The sequence below is a fragment of the Rhinolophus hipposideros genome (genome assembly GCF_964194185.1).
Source record: "Rhinolophus hipposideros genome assembly, chromosome: 9".
NCBI lineage: Eukaryota > Metazoa > Chordata > Mammalia > Chiroptera > Rhinolophidae > Rhinolophus > Rhinolophus hipposideros.
Genome location: NC_138055.1, coordinates 91922310 through 91938762, shown reverse-complemented (window position 1 = coordinate 91938762; position 16453 = coordinate 91922310). Strand labels below are relative to the sequence as shown.

The following is a 16453-nucleotide window of genomic DNA, read 5'->3' as shown; positions in this document are numbered from 1 at the left end:
GCAACCTCCTTAGTCCTACTGTGTTTCCCCGAAAAGAAGACCTAGCCGGACAATCAGCTCTAATGCATCTTTTGGAGCAAAAACTGATGAGACCTGGCCGGACCACGCATGAGAGCTGACTGTCCGGCTGGGTCTTTTCGGGGAAACACGGCACTTGCTTCCTCATCCTGTCCACACTCTCCTTCCTGTTTCCGTTTCTCTTTCGGTGGTGTGGCTCGGGTTTCTCCTTTGGCGGGAGCCACGCGTGGCACGGAGATACACGGGCAGCAGGCCTGGTTAGGGGCTTCCTCGGGTCGTGACTTCTGGCGCCGTGAGGACTGGGACTTGCCACGCGGAGGCTTCTGCCAAAGCAGCCCGGCAGGGTCTGAAAGCAGTTCCAAGCGAGAAACACCGGGGATCATCCCTGTGTCGCTGGGTACGTGGTCAGCCTCCCCAGGTGACTCCCTCGACAAGGACCGCGATCTGACGCTACGGTGTGATGCGAGCCAAGGCCGCCGCCACTGTGTACCAGCGTCTCTGCCAGGCGAAGCCCGGGGGCCTGCTTCCGCCCGGCGCCCCAGCTTCGCCACCCGCTCAGTCCGGGAGGCGCGCGGTGGGCGGGGCCGCGCGGTGGGCGGGGCCGCGCGCGGTGGGCGGGGCCGCGCGGTGGGCGGGGCCGCGGGCCGACAGAGAGGAAGTCGGCGTGCCGCGCGCCCGGGGCCTTGCCTCCGCCTCCGCCTCCGCCTCCGCCTCCGCGTCCGCGCCCCGCGCCCCGCGCCCCGCGACCTCCCGGCGGCTGGCTGTGGGTGAGTAGCGGTCCGCCCCGCTCGGCTCCTGCGCGCTCCCGGGAGCTTGCTGCCCGCCGCCGCCCCAGCCCTCCAGGCGGGGTCCCGGAGCGCCGGCGCCCCAGAGTGGGAGTGGAGGGCGCGCGGGCCCCCGGCCCTGCGTCGCGTGGGGCCGCCCTGGCGCGGTCGGCACCCCCTCGGGCCCCGCGGCCCTCACGCCGCCGGAGGGCGTCTCGCTCGTTGCCCCCCGGGGCGCGCGGGCCCGGGGCGGGAGAGCGGGGATCCGCGTGGCTCTGGTTCACTCCCTGTGCCGGGAGGCCCTGGGCGGGGGGGGGCGTGGGGGGGCCGGCGGAGCTCTGTGGTCTCCGCCCACGTGAGCCCCGGGCTGGCGGGAGGCTGTGGGGCCTCAGCCGGCGGTGATGCTGGGAGGTGCGGGGGGTCACAGACGCCCAGGCCGCCGGATCCCACCGCACACGTGAGGGCACCGACGGCAGTGCTCGGGGCCAGCGCTGCACCCGGAACCCAAATCGACACGCAGACCTTGGTCTCCCGTGTAGTTCCAGTGCCTGCCTCGCAGTGGTCAGAGTGCTGTCTTAGAACTGTCACACGGTAGGTGCAAGCACGGGCCGGCCGTAGAAAACAGTTTGTTGATGACTCGATGACCCCAGGAGACTAGGAGAGCCCCCAAATCCTCAGCAACCAAGTGGCTGCGCTGGCAGGGCTTTGTCTGCTCATTCATCCACCAGCAGGAATGCGCCGCCGGTGCTGGGGCAGGCCCGGGACCGAGGACTGCTGCAGGAGAACAGCCTGGGCCTTCTGGAGCGGACTGGCCTTCATCTGGTGGACCTGGGAAGAGCGCAGTAGATTCAGGACCTAGCATACAGTGCCCCCACTTTTTGAGAAAACTGCCTAAGTCCACCACCAGGCTTTCCTGCCCTTCCTGCCAAGGCTTATCTGCAAGGTGAAACCTGACTCAGTGGTTCTCAGCTGGCCTCTCTCTCCAGAGGAGAGCTAGGGGAGCTGCAGAAGGATGTGGTTTTTCCACATTTCCATTTCCACTCATCTCGGGCACATGGCAGCTCTGATGTGGAGCGTTCTCCCAGGCCTGAGCCTATATCTTGGGGCCCGGGAATCCACTGCGAGTTACGGGTGACTGTTCCTGGGAGACAGTCAGGCCTCAGAACTAGGGGGAAAGAGGCAGGGGATTCATTTGGTTTTAAAGGTTGAGGTGGGGAGACCCCTAACGAGGCATCATGGAGAAGAAGAAACCTGCTGCCCAGAGTGTGAGCTCTGTTGTCCCTCCTCGGGGTGGGGGCAGGGGTGCTGGGCAGCACCCACAGGAGGCCTTGTGCAGCACTTCATGGCTGGGGCTCAAAGGCAGCATCTCACGGGTTCCCTTGAGCACCCCAGGTGCCTGTGTTGTGGGGGCGTGGGGTTCACGAGAGACAGGGTGGAAATGAAGACACAGATGTGACTGATATGTTGGGATGCGAGCCTTGCCATTTGGTGCAGAGCTGGGGGAACACAGGTGGGTTGCTGTTCTTTTTGTTTGAGGAGGTTAGACTATGAGGTGGACTCTGAAGGCTGAGTTAGGAACTTGGCAGCTGGAGAAGAAGGGAAAGTGCACTCAGGGCAGGGAATGCTCGGGGACGCTTGCCTACATGGGACTAGTGTCTCTAGCTGGGAAGGAGCACTGCATACCCTGCTCCAAGGTCTTGCTCAGAGAAGCTCACAGCCCTAGCCAACCTGGGAGACGGAGTTGGAGGAACTGGACTCTCCTTTGCAAGTGAGAATGGCGTTCAGGAGCCCCAGCGGTGCATAGGCTCCTGGACTCAGGACGGATGAGGGCCTCTGGAGGAGGATGGACATTTGAGGATGGGGCTTTCCGTGGGCCTTGCAGAAGGGTCGTCAGTGATGGAGGGATTGGGGACTGGGCCGGAGGCTGTAACTCTTGTCAGTTTTCAAGGCCAAGCCGCCCACCTGATCAAGGATTGTGTGCGTCCTGGTGGTGGTGCTCCTGACACTGGCTCTGGGCTGTCGGCCCATGAGAACCCTCACTCTGGAGTTGTGACCACTGGAAGTGCTTTCTGTGGTTGCACCTCTGGTGACCGTTTGCTAGGTTGGAGCTGTGGGGGGCAGTGCAGGCCTGGAGTGCCCCAAGGCCAGCTGCCCACCCCATGGGGTCTCCGGTGCATAGGATCTGATTAGCAGCACCCAGGTTCCACATCTGGCCGGCCCCTCCCACAGGCCACCTGTATTCTTGCCCAAAGCCACCGACAGTTCTAAAAAGGACAGCTCGTTGAGGATGGTTTTGGTCAGCCATGACATCCAGAGCTCACTGAGTCAGATGCCCTCACAGAGAACTCTGCATGCATTAATTAACTCATGTGGACACCACAGTAATCAGACGAGGCTATCCCTATTCTTCAGATCGGCAAACTGAGACAGGAAGAGGTTAAGTGACTTGCCCAGGGTCACAGCTGAGTGAGTCAGACTCCAGAGTCCCAGCTCTAACCGTTTTATGGCTCTGTTGGATTTCCACCCTCTCACTGCTCCATTCCCCAATGACGAGCCACCGTGAGGACCGAGAGGGCTGTGTTCTCTCTGTGTTCCCTTCCCTTGCAGGCAGCCCAGGTGATGCTTTACTGGGCAGTGTCATGGGCCCTCAATGGGATATCTCCCCAAGAACCATCCCACAGGTCCCTGAGACCCCCACCCCTGACTCCCCTTCTCTTCCTACCTGCGTCTATCCGAATGGGGAAGTTTCAGATGACAGGACCGGGGGATGAAGCACCACACAACCACTTTTGGAGGTTCTGCTGCCCTTGCTAAATTCTAGGTTGGCTTGTTGGGTACTTGCGGTCAGGACCCTCTAAGCTACCGACTTCGAAAATGAGAAAGTGGTTTTTGTTTTAAAGTACCCTCTCTGCTCAGTAATCTATCAGCCTAGGGGTGGGGGGGTGCCGGAGGTGGAATTTAAAGGGAAAACAAACCCGCAGAGCCATAGACTGGGTTTAAAAGGACCTGTTACCTCAGGCCCACAGAGGAGCTGCACTGAAACTGCCCCAAGGGGCCTGGTCGGCTGTCTTCCTGGTGGGAGGATGTGGGTGCCCAGGAGAGGGCTGCACAGAAGTGGGGCTGCAGGGTCACCGTGGGGCTTTGTGCAGAGCTTCATGCCTGGGCTCTGCCTGGTCTGGACAGGGCCCCCAGCTCTTGCCCTGCTCGTGGCCGTGCTAACCGGTGACCAGGTCAGCGTGCTCCTCAAATGCTCATGTGCTTGACAGAGCCCTGTCTTCAGAGGAAGGGAAGCGAGTGCTGTGGCCTGGGTCCAAGCAGGCCAGTCCCAGTCTTTGAAGTTCCAGATGGAGGGAGAGAGTGTGTGTGTGGGGGCGTCCTATGTGGACCCCTGGCCCCAAGCTGTGTCAGAGGCTGCAGTAATGTTGCCATATTTCTGTTAGCATTTCCGCATCCTGACTTGGATTAATCTGCATAACTGTATTTTCATTTTAATTCTCATACTAATTCTGGGAAGTTCTGCAGATGTGAAACATTCATGTTGGAATGGCGAGTGTTCGGGGCCGCAGCCCTGGGTCCAGCTGGCCTTGTCTCAGGAGCCCCTGCTTCGATCTCTCCCCTCCGCCCCACACACACTGAGTGAAGGGAGAGACATTTGAGTGGCCATTACGTGTGGGCACTTTCCGCTTTCTTTGATCCCATGAGGCAGGGGCTGTTTCCTTTGTACAGATGGAGGATGTGAGGTCACGTGGCAGGTGCAGAGCCAGCTGTGACCCCTCCACCTGTCTACCTTTAGAGGATCCTTCTGTGGGCCAGGAGTATGTGCTGCTTTGCCCTGGAGACTTAAGGCATTGAGCTTTTGAGGGGTTTAGAGCTGTTTCTCCAGGGAGAGCCAGCTGAAGTCAGAGCTGGGGAGACTGGAGTCTAGTTATGTGCTCGGGCGGCTGGAGAACAGAACCAGATGGGGTAGCGACGCCAGGGAGGAGGAGGGGTAGCAAGTGGGAGCAGAAAGCGGTTGAGGCGTGAAGGCACTGGGGAGGGAGCAGCCTGTGTCCGCCTGGGGGTGGGAGTAAAAGCAGGCTTGGGGCCTCAGCATATGCGTGCCTGGGTTTCGCAGGTCAGCTGGTCAAATGAGTCATAGCCAGCAGCAACCCCTCACAGCATTATTAGTGCATTATTAATAAAGGAGTGGCCATCTGGGAAGTCACGTCTTCTCCGAGGGGCTGGCACAGCCTGCCACACCCGCCAGGCCGCTCCTTGGAGGTCAGACAGGGAACCTGAGCTTTAGGTGCTGGCTCCTGAGGGGCAGGCCACAGTTTTTGGGGGGCCCCATCCTGGGCCCCGCGACCCTGTGTGTGTGATAGTGGGAGTGGGGGTGAGGGAGAGCTAGAGGGACCCCAGCCAAACTCAGCACCGGTTGGGGACCTGAAGCAAGGCTGTGGTGGGGGAGATAGACTGACCTGGACTCGAACCTCCAGGAACCTTCCAGCAGGTGTCCCCTCCCCCTGCCCCGAGAGGTGGCCGTGGGGCTGTGAGGCTGGCAGCCCTGAGGAAGGTGCGTCTCCAGCCTGGCGAACATCTCCATTCCTTTGTTACACCCCGAGTTCCAGACAGCAAAGGCAAGACCAGCCCAGCTGGGGTCCCCCAGAACTCCACCACTTCTCAGACAGCCTTGTTTTCTCTTTGGGGTATCCCCTGGAAACCTCCCAAACTCCTACCAGGCTGACCAGGGCGCTGAGTCAGGGACCTGTGTTGGTCACCGCGTGTGACTGGGGTGGCGCTGACCAGTGTGTAAAGTGATTGCACCAACTATCTCTTTACACCCAGCGTCTACGCTGTGCTCCCAGATGCAGGTTACCCCCCTTTTGTGGGTGAGGAAACACAATCTCCTGCTAGAACCTAGGAGGCAGGAGGACTGTTGTTACCCATAGCAGGCCCTTCTACCCATACGTGCTGGCAGTCCTTGCCCTCTTGTCCGTGCAGCCGCCCGCCTGTCAGCTAAGAGGAGAACGGTTATGCAGTGTTGAGAGAGGAGCAGTGGGACAGTCGAAGGCCAGCCTAGGCATTTGAAATAGCCCCTGGGACACCTGTCTCCTTCCCTGCTAGTACCCTTGTCCCCCCACCCCCAGTGTATGGAGACCTGGCAGAAGCTCAGGGCCTGCACAGGGGAGGGGAAGCAGGAGACCCCGCGTCCTGAGATATCTGTTTAAGAGGTTCCTGCCTTTTTATACCACTCTCCCTCCAGCTGCCTTTTGTTTTGTTTTGTTTTTTAATTGAGATAATGTATTTCCCATACCATAAAATTCACCCACTTAAAGTGGTCTTTAATATAGTCACAGATTTGTGCAACCGTCATCACGGTCTGATTTTAGAATATTTCACACCCCCACTAGGTGTTCCATACACATTCTCAGTCACACCTGGTTCCCCTCTTCCTGCACCCGTCAGCAACCATAATATACTCTGCGCCTCTCTGAATTGGCCTGTACTGGGAGGTTTGTATAAATGGGATCATGTGGCCCTTTGTGTCTTGCTTTTTTAACTTATATAATGTTTTCAAGGTCCATCCATGTGGTAATTTGGTGTCAGTGCTTCATTTCTTTTCATGGCTGAGTAATATTCCATTGTGTGGATGGACCACATTTTGTTCATTGTTAATTCTACTTTTTAACTATTTTGTATAATACCGCTATGAACAGTCATGTACAGGTGTTTCTGTGGACGTAAGTTTTCATTTCTCTTAGATATATACCTAGGAGTGGAATTGCTGAGTCAGATGATCACTCTCTTTAACTGTTTTGAGGAGCTGCCCAATGTTTTCTTGCAGCATCATTTCCCATCCCCCCAGCACTGTATGTGGCTTCCAGTTTCTCCATGTCCTTGTGACCACTGGCCCTCCTAGTGGGTGCGAGGGGGCATCTCACCGTGGTTTCAGTTAGCATTCTGTAATGGCTAATAATGTTGAGCATTTTTTTAAGTGCTTATTGGCCGTTTGTATATCTTCTTTGGATCCTATTCAGGTTTTTTGGTTGTTGTTTTTTTTTGATCTTTTTATTGTTGAGTTACAAGAATTGTGTATTTTGAATATAAGTCCCTTGTCAGATAAATGATTTGCGGATATTTTCTCCCATTCTTTGGGTTGTCTTTTCACTTTCTTAATGATATCGTTTGAAGCACAAGTTTTTAATTGTCAAGATGTCCAGTTTATCTTTTTTTTTGTTAAGATTTTATTGGGGAAGGGGAACAGGACTTTATTGGGGAACAGTGTGTACTTCCAGGACTTTTTCCAAGTCAAGTTGTTGTCCTTTCAGTCTTAGCTGTGGAGGGCGCAGCTTGGTTCCAGGTCCAGTTGCCGTTGTTAGTTGCAGGGGGCACAGCCCACCATCCCTTGCGGGAGTTGAACCGGCAACCTTGTGTTTGAGAGGATGCGCTCCAACCAACTGAGCCATCTGGGAGCTCAGCGGCAGCTCAGCTCAAGGTGCCGTGTTCAATCTTAGTTGCAGGGGGCACAGCCCACCATCCCTTGCAGGACTCGAGGAATCGAACCGGCAACCTTGTGGTTGAGAGCCCACTGGCCCATGTGGGAATCGAACCGGCAGCCTTCGGAGTTAGGAGCACGGAGCTCCAACCACCTGAGCCAGCGGGCCGGCCCCAACCTTTGGCATTTTAATTATGTTGTGTCTTGGTGAGGGCCTCTTTGGGTTCATCTTGTCCGGGACTTTCTGTGCTCCCTGGGTTTATATGTCTATTTCCTTCACGATGTTAAGGGAATTTTTCGTCATTGTTTCTTTCCTTTTTTTCTTTTTTTTAGGGGAACGGGAGCAGGACTTTATTGGGGAACAGTGTGTACTTCCAGGACTTTTTTCCAAGTCAAGTTGTCCTTTCAGTCTTAGTTGTGGAGGGCACAGCTCAGCTCCAGGTCCAGTTGCCTTTTCTAGTTGCAGGGGGCACAGCCCACCATCCCTTGCGGGAGTTGAGGAATCGAATTGGCAACCTTGTGGTTGAGAGCCCGTGCTCCAACCAACTGAGCCATGAGGCAGCTCAGCTCAAGGTGCTGTGGTCAATCTTAGTTGCAGGGGGCGCTGCCCACCATCCCTTGCGGGACTCAAGGAATTGAAGTGGCAACCTTGTGGTTGAGAGCCCACGGGCCCATGTGGGAATCGAACTGGCAGCCTTTGGAGTTAGAAGCATGGAGACCCAACCACCTGAGCCACCGGGCCGGCCCCATCATTATTTTTTCAAATAGGTTTTCAATCCCTTGCTCTCTTTTCTTCTCCTTCTGGTACCCCGATACTGTGAATGTTGTCACCATGGATGTTGTCCCAGAGTGTCCCTTAAACTGTCCTCGTTTTTTAAAATTCTTTTTTCTTTTTGCTGCTCCGATTGGGTGTTTTCTTCTACCTTGTCTTCCAAATCACTGACTTGGTGCTCTGCTTCACTCTAATCTGCTGTTTATTCCTTCTAGTATATTTTTCATTTCAGTTATTGCATTGTTCATTTCTGAGGTTATTTTTTTAATGGTTTTTATGTCCTATTTTATGTTTCTTTCTTTGTGTAAGTTCTCACTGACTTCATTTGTTCTTCTCGTCAGTTCACTGAGCATCCTTATAACCAGTGTTTTGAATTCTGTGTCTGGTGGATTGCTTGCCTCCATTTTGTTTAGTTCTTTTTCTGGAGCTTTGTATTGTTCTTTCATTTGGTTTGTGTTTCTTTGTCTCCTCATTTTGGCTGCCTCTCTGTGTTTGTTTCTATGTATCAGGTAGATCTGTTATATCTTCTAATCTTGTCAGGGTGGCCTTCTGTAGTAGGTGCCCGTGGGACCCAGTGGCACAGTCTCCCTGGCCACCTGAGCCAGGTTCTCCAGGAGTGTTCCATGTGTGGGTTGTGTGTGCCCTCCTGTTGTAGTTGAGCCTTGGTTGCTGTTTGTACATCAATGAGAGGGATTGACCCTCAGGCTGACTGGCTGTGATGAGGACTGGCAGCAACTATAGGTGATGAGTTGTGTGGAGGCTGACCCTACAGAGCGGCATTTGCTTGAGTGGGGCTCCAGTGCCTGCCATATCCCCCTTTTGGGCGTGTTGTTTGTGGCGCTCTGGTGTGGTCTAAAGCCGGCGACCAGGCGTGGTGGTTCTGGGGCCTCTTGGGAGGGGCTGCAGTGCAGGCCCAGGTCGGCTGCTGTCTGTGTCCTGCCTGGGAACACCTGGTAGGAGCTAGTAGGGGTCAAAGTGGTCTGCAGTTGATACCTGCTCGTGCGGGGTTTGGAGGCCTCTGAGAGTGGTTATGCTGTGGACTGACGCCAGCTGCCACCAGTGCAGGGGTTGGGGCCACTTAACAAGAGATACAGGGCACATTAAAGCCAGGTGCTAGTTACTGGGATTCTGTGGACTTTTGATAAATTTTAGGAAAGTCTGAAGCGTGGGCCCACACTGGACACTTATGTGGATTAGCTTCTGAAAGAGTTTCAGCTGGGCTCATGAATTGGGTCGAGGAACTCAGAGAATCACCAGAGTGGGGCAAGTGTAGTGTTAGCCAGGTAGTTGGAGACGCAGATTTGGCACTTTTGTAGGCTGTGTGGGGGGAGGACTGAACAAAGGAACAGTGGCGCCTGCTGGCACTTTAGTCCCCAGAGAGCTGCCCCTCCAGCCCTCAGCTGAAGCCAGAAAACTCAGTTCCTCCCTGTATGTCCATAGTGTTTTTCCAGGTGCTATCCCTTTGCTGGATCTCAGAGTGAGTGTGACTGAGTGAGTCTGTGCTCTGGCCCTTGAAGAAGATGCTTGGGTCTACAGCAACCCTCCGTCTCCCCAGGAAGGCGTCTTCACTGATTTTTTACAGCCAGATGTTGTAGGGGCTTCTGTTCCCAGTACTGGTGCTCTGCAGCCCAGATACCCTCCTGATTCTTAATCAGCCTGTTTTGCGTCTCTACCCCTCCTACAAATCGCAACATGGCTTCTTTTTTACATCTTTAGTTCTAGCAGTGCTGTTCAGCTATTGTTCAGGTGGCTCTCAGGGGCGGTGGTTCTGGAACTTGGCTGTAACTTTGTGGTCGTGGGGGGAGGTCAGCACAGTGATTACCTACTCTGCTGCCTTGGCTGGAAGTCCACATAGGCTCTTTTAAATCTACTTTGCTGGAAGTTTTCATAAGGAATCTCCAGATTGAAATTTAAAAGGCCTTTCGAGACCCAGAAAAGCCAAACCAAGGACTGACCATTAGCCATTACCTGCCAGTACCTATAGATTTGAGTGAGTTTCTCTCCTCTTGAGTTCCCCAACGTATCCTGAGGGCCCTGCACCTGCTAGGAATTGACCTTCTTTATTCACCTGGGAAGTCTGCTGGGAACCCTGTAAGCAAGGTGTTTCCACGGTTTTCCTGGGTTTACATAAGTCAATCTTAATTCCTTAAAGGTGTCTGGTCGTATCTGTGTTTTTACATGTTTCTCTCAAACATGATACTCTTGTAATATAGCCTTGTAATATAATCAGTTTCCAATTGTGTGGTTACAAGGAGAACAGATTCTTACAATAACATTGTCATGAAGATAAGAATCCTCAACTGAGAATTTCTGAGTTCTTGGGTCTAGTAGGGTGTAAAAAATAAATGTTTCAATTCTGCTTAAAAAGATGTAATTTACCTAATCTCTGTAAGTCATAGATAATTAAGAGAAAAATCTTTTTCTTATGTCTGGAAAACAAAAAAGTTAAGGAACCAGCACTGTTTCAAACGCCAAATCATAAAAATTGTAATAATCCTCATTAGCTTATTCAGTCCTACGTGATAAAAACGTGTTCTGCTTGACTCCAGTTTTTCCATTAGTTCTCTCAGCCGTTCCGGATGATTGAGGGTGATAGGGTTTGCGATAACGCCCCAGAATTTGGAAGGCTTTTTCCATTTGCTCAGGGAAGTGGGTGCCTCCATCACTAAGACTGTGGAAGATGTACCGGAGGTGGGAAACACCTTTTCTAACCGTCTCTCTCACAGTGAGGGCATCAGCCTTGGGGCAGGGAAGGCTCAGCCCATCTGGAAAGCATGCTTACAAGAAGAACATGTTGGTAACCTGTACTGAGTGACCACTGAATGACGTCCATTAAAGTGTACTGTGGTGGATGAAGGCGTGCAAAATCCAAAAAAATGGGGTTTGCCAGGGAGCCAGACAAAAACCAAGCAGCTGTCTGGGATTTCCCTTAGCCCAACTATTTATTTAATTTACAGCCATTGTTTACCATCTTAGTTTCTCTGATTCAGGAGCAGACTGTTGCCATGTTACGAGGGCATCAGAATGGTCAGAGTCTGGCACTGAGGGGTCGATTTTGCAGAAGCTGAACGGACTTCGTCCACAGGTGCCACAGGCTTTGTCGATTTTCTTGCTGCTGCCTTTGCATGAAAATCAGCTGCGGCATTTTAGTACAGAAGTTGGCTCTGACTGTTGAGATGATTCAGTTTTCTTAAGTACTTGAAACCTGATTAAGACAACATCAAGTTCAGAAAATTATTTTGATAAAACACAGAATCTTTGCTTTCTAGGCAGAAAACTGTTTATAGTATCTTATCCAGAGCAGACCAATAGAGTAGGAAAAATTTGTCCTTTTAGCAAATGAAAGAATATTAAGTTTTAGCACACTATTGATATTAAAGCTTATTTTTAAAAACGCTTCTAACAAATTCATTTAATCTTATCCAGTGTGGTCACACATAAAATTTTTCTCAAGATTTCTTTTTTATTAACTTAATAAATTTTTTGTCCCTTTTAATTTGTCTCTCGTTCTCTTATCTGTTCAGAAATAACCAGGGCAAAATCACTTTCATTTCCTTTAACAAAATCATCTCCATATTTCATACCTTTTTTTTAGTCAAAACATATCTTACTTTTCTTGTGTACACAGTTGTTTTCCCTGTTATTTATTTTTTGTAGCTTTAGTTACATGTATTATAATCCTTAACCTTTAGAAATTTTCATTTCTGGTGAAAACTAAGAAATAAACCATTGTGAAGTATGTTATACCAATATTGTTTAGATTGGTAACTTTATAAATACATTCTATAATTTTTAGCATAATATGTTTTTGCATAGTACGGTCTTCTAATGTGGCATACAACATATTTACTAACAACCAAATTAATTTTTTTTAGTTTCTTTGACATAAGAAGCAAGGCAGATAAACCTATGGTCAGTAATTAATGTTTCATTATTTTGTCTTATTTGGAAATGATATAGATATTCAATGACTGTCCATCATTTAATTAATTACTTTATTTTTTATTTTTCAATTACAGTTGACATTCAGTATTATCATCGTGACCAGAAGTTCCACTCATTCCTTCATTTAATTTAGCTAGCAAAACTGTAAGGTTTCAAGTTACCAAAGAGATTTAGGAAACCATTTCTAAGTACACATAAAATATAATTTTTGTAAAAATAAAATATATATATATAATTATTACTAAACCTTTGTCCTACTTAACATTTTTAAAATTTACTTGCTCTTAACAATTATGTTTAGATTACTTATGAAAATTTCATTATGCTAAATTATTTTTCTTGCTGAAAAATTTTGTAACAGATAACATGAACTTATTTTTTTTAAACCCAGGTGAAATAAAAGTTTTGTATTTAATTCTGATAACTCTAAAGACACATCTGTTTTAACCAAACCCAACTCAAACCAGCTTTAATATAAAATATTTTCCCAGATCACAAGCTCCTGGAAAGCAGTTGGGTTAGTTTCTATTATATTTCTGAGAATTTTAATATAAGCACATTTGTTTGCTTAAGCCAATTAAATAGACCTCTTTTACAAATTAGCAATACTATTGGAGGTAGAAAATACAACATAACACTCATGAACATACAGATGCAAACAGAGACTTCCTAGCCTCTGTTTTAAAATGACTGTCATGAGACGAATAATAAGTTTATCCCTTCAGAAGGTTACGGCTTTTTCTTATTAATATTTGTGGAAAAGACAATTAAATTTGTATTTGTCCTTGGCAAGGGAGCCTTGGTGCCAGAGAAGCAGTTTGTGCTTTCAAAAACACCCTCATCTGACCCCCCCTTTTTTGTTCTAGTCTTAAGATTTGGGGGTGGTAAAGGCTTTGAGCTGCTCCTAGAATTGGGTTTCTGGTTTCACAAAGATTTGTAAGGTAATGACAAGTGCCCTCAATTCCCAAAGAATTAGGTTGTAACTTAAGTGATATAAGGTGATCTAGCTGACTAACTACATCATCCCTTAATTTGCTTCTTTCTCTCGGGGTATGTAGTTTTATTTTAGCTTAGGGGAGGATGCCTTAAAATAATTCCTGTCAGGCTCAAAATATTTCAGTTTTGCCAAATTTCTGATCCAAAAGTTATTTGAATTTAAAATCTTTCAAATATCTTGTCAGGTTTTATCTGAGACACAGCAGTTCTTTCTGGCAGTACTGAACACGTCCATGGAATCTAGAGCGGACAGAGGTTATTATTGCCTTCTGGAGTCATTTCCTCTGATGGCTGAGAGGTGACAGCCTGCCTGGCCCAGGGAGTGGAGAGCCAAGCCCCTAGGACACACGCAGTAGCTCTCCCTGGGAGTGAAAGGATCAGTAACCAGTTCAGGATTGAGAAGAATGGGACAATGTGAAATTTTATTTCCCTCTCTCACGGGGCTCAGGACGCAATCCATTTACCAAAACATTTGAGGATCCTCCCTGGGTTTAAGGAATTCTCTACTAATGGCACTTTGATTGGCCTTAGACCAAGAAGTGAAAGATACCGGAGGACAAGCGCCCGTAAGGGGCACCGTCAGTCTCACAGTCCTGGTTTTAGGTGTCTTCTAGCTCTTGAATTCGTCGTCATGCTTTTGCATCAAATCTTTCCGTGAAGCTATTTAAAACAACTTTTTTTTTGACTTGCATTACTAATGTTAGCCTCCATTAGGCCTTTATCAACAGGTTTTGTTCTTTTTTTTTTTTTTAAGATTTTCACTGGGGGCGGGGAACAGGACTTTATTGGAGAACAGTGCGTACTTCCAGGACTTTTCCAAGTCATGTTGTTGTCATTTCAGTCTTAGTTGTGGAGGGTGCCGTTCAGCTTCAAGTTGTTGTCCTTTCAGTCTTGGTTGTGGAGGGCGCAGCTCAGCTCCAGGTCCAATTGCCATTGCTAGTTGCAGGGGGCGCTGCCCACCATCCCTTGTGGGACTCGAGGAATTGAACCGTCAACCTTGTGGTTGAGAGCCCACTGGCCCGTGTGGGAATCGAACCGGCAGCATTCGGTGTTAGGAGCATGGAGCTCCAACCACCTGAGCCACCGGGCTGGCCCCCAATTTATTTTTTAATAACTATCTAAAGATTTCCATCCTGCTGGGATGAGCCCTGTAACTCTGCTTTCTGTTTTCTCTTTGTTTCACCCCTATCAGTTATTTAAAATAGGTGTTCCATTCTGTGTATTTGATTTGGAAGCCCTTGCTTTTAAGTGCACTGTTAAATGACCTACTTGGTGCATTGCTCACAATAGCCATTGTATTATAATTTTAGGCTGGAATTCCCTCAGGGCTGCAGCAGTTGGCAGGACCGAGGCCAGGTGGGGTTTAGCCTGCATTCCTGTCTGGCCAAATCTTGCAGCTTCCAACCTGACAGTTAACAAACTGGGTTCTTAGGATATAAACTTTTTAGGTTGTCTTTTAGTAATATTTTGGAATTCTTTTTTATTTCTTTTTCTTTTTAAGTGTAGGGCCGTTTTACTTGCAATGTCCTACTGTTTTTAAAAATAATATCTACAATGTCTGATGGCAAATAGTCTGAGTGGACTGTGATTTTTGTTTTAATTTCTGTTCTTGTATCTGATTAAGGGAATCTTAGTGACTAGCCATTAAAACAATATAAGAGCTCCCTAAAAATTTTTTTCCTTGCTTTTCAATTTACAAGCTTTTCCAATTCAAAGGATCCATCGTCTGGCCTTGATGAGTAGGATCTTAAAAGCAATTCAAACCAGGACGAAGTACAGATGTGAGCAGCATCCCCAGAGAAGGGTGCAAAAAGATGCAACCCTCACGAGATAGAGTTAACTCCTGGGCTTAGAAACAGCCATTCTAGAACACGGGCATCACGCGTCTCCTCCAACCAGCCCACCCCACCCACACACCCCCCTTTGGGATGTTTGGGTTCCCTAAGCTCAGACCCACAGCCTACCCCGCTGCCTGCCCCATGCATGTGCATGCTCAGTCTGCTGGAAAGCAAGAATGAGGGGCCCCATTTTTACCGTCTCTGGGAGGAAATGGTAAGCACAGGAAACTCTCGTGAGAGCCTGGCACAGCTAGAGAGCTAGGTGCACCCCAACCAGGGCACCCCCTGGATGGTGGAAGCCAGAGAGAAAATATTCTCCCTGGTGATAGTCCAAGCATTGAGGATATATAACCAGATGGAAGGAGAGACACCTGACAGAGACAGAAAACAATGCACAAAATGCGTGAGTACTCATACCAAATAACCAAGAGTGGCTAAGCCCAAGGAGCTAGCTTCAGAAATGTTTTCTGCAGCTAATCTAAATTGAGAAGAGGGAAAGAAGACTCTCACTACTATGTGTCCCTTGAACTCTGCAGGCAGAGATCCGTGATCTGCTTTGGCAAGAGTGCTCACCTCTGCCGCTCATGCCTGAGGCCCCAGGATCTTCCTGCTGGTGAGCGGGGCCCAGCCAGTGAGGTGTCCTGCTCGCAGAGCCAGCAGTGTGGGAGGAAGAAACTTCCCACTCAAGCTTCTTTTGTCTGGTCTAGTATCAAATAGACACGAGGCAAACTAACAAGAGAAAACAACCAAATTTAATTGTATATGTACGTATGGGAACCCCTCCACATACATGAGAGTTTCAGAGACAGAAAGGGGAAATGAGGGATTCTGTGGCATTCTGTGTGGCCTTCAGAGCCAGGGATGAGGTGAGGCACCTGGGGCTTCAGAGAGGAGGATGGTCATTCACAGGACAATGAGAAGAACCGCTGTTCAGTAATTAGACATTTGCCCTTCTGTACAGGTGGGTCACAGTTATTTCTGATGATAACTCCTGTGGGCAAGGCCCCAAGTTTGAATTCCCTGAGGGAGAGGTGAGTTTTCTCAGGAACCCTCAGCTCAAAGTAATCCTCACACGCCAGGTGGCATGTCTTGGCAAGGCCTGTTCTGAACTCCTTCGCTGTCCTTTTTGTTTAACCAGGATATAATAATAATGAATAAGTTGATATTGTAACCAGGGCCTTACTTAGAATCTCACATTTCTGAATTGATGCTCATGTAATCAGCTGTGACAAGACACTCTCATAGAACTAAGGTTGACTTTTCCGAGCTTATACAGCCCTCCCAGGAAAACTGGCCTGGCCTCTGCTTCTAGGGTCCCAGCTCTCCAGGTGGTAAAAAGGTCATTTCCTGATGTTTGGGGGACCAGCAGGAGAGAGGTGAGGGAGTGAATATACAAATGGACAGTGGGACCGTATGTAAAAGCAGAACTTGACCCACAACTGGCAGCACCTGCCCAGGAAACCAACTCCTTTATCGATGATAAGAGGCCCAGGAAGTCAGACTGCTGTTTTTACTGACAGTCCAGGAAGCTACATGTAATTTCTGTCACAGTTGGCCCAAGTGGCCAGGATGGTTAATAACTAACAGCTTCCCTGTTTTTTGTCCCTGCTTCCAATTTAGGACCACCCCGTGAAAGCTACGTATG

At 49.4% G+C, this 16453-nt stretch overlaps 1 protein-coding gene across 3 annotated transcripts in view; it reads left to right on the top strand.

Moving 5' to 3' along the window:
• The first annotated feature begins 200 nt into the window (after nt 1-200).
• The window catches only part of BID (BH3 interacting domain death agonist), a 37104-nt gene continuing 20851 nt past the window's right edge, over nt 201-16453 (top strand). Inside the window, exon 1 of one of the 3 annotated variants that reach the window (XM_081058845.1) lies at nt 201-415. The gene's annotated coding sequence lies outside the window, so the exon portion shown is untranslated. Of the gene's footprint in view, nt 416-648; nt 786-1254; nt 1374-16453 lie in introns of those variants that run through there. The other 2 variants (XM_081058844.1, XM_081058846.1) reach the window with 2 other exon arrangements.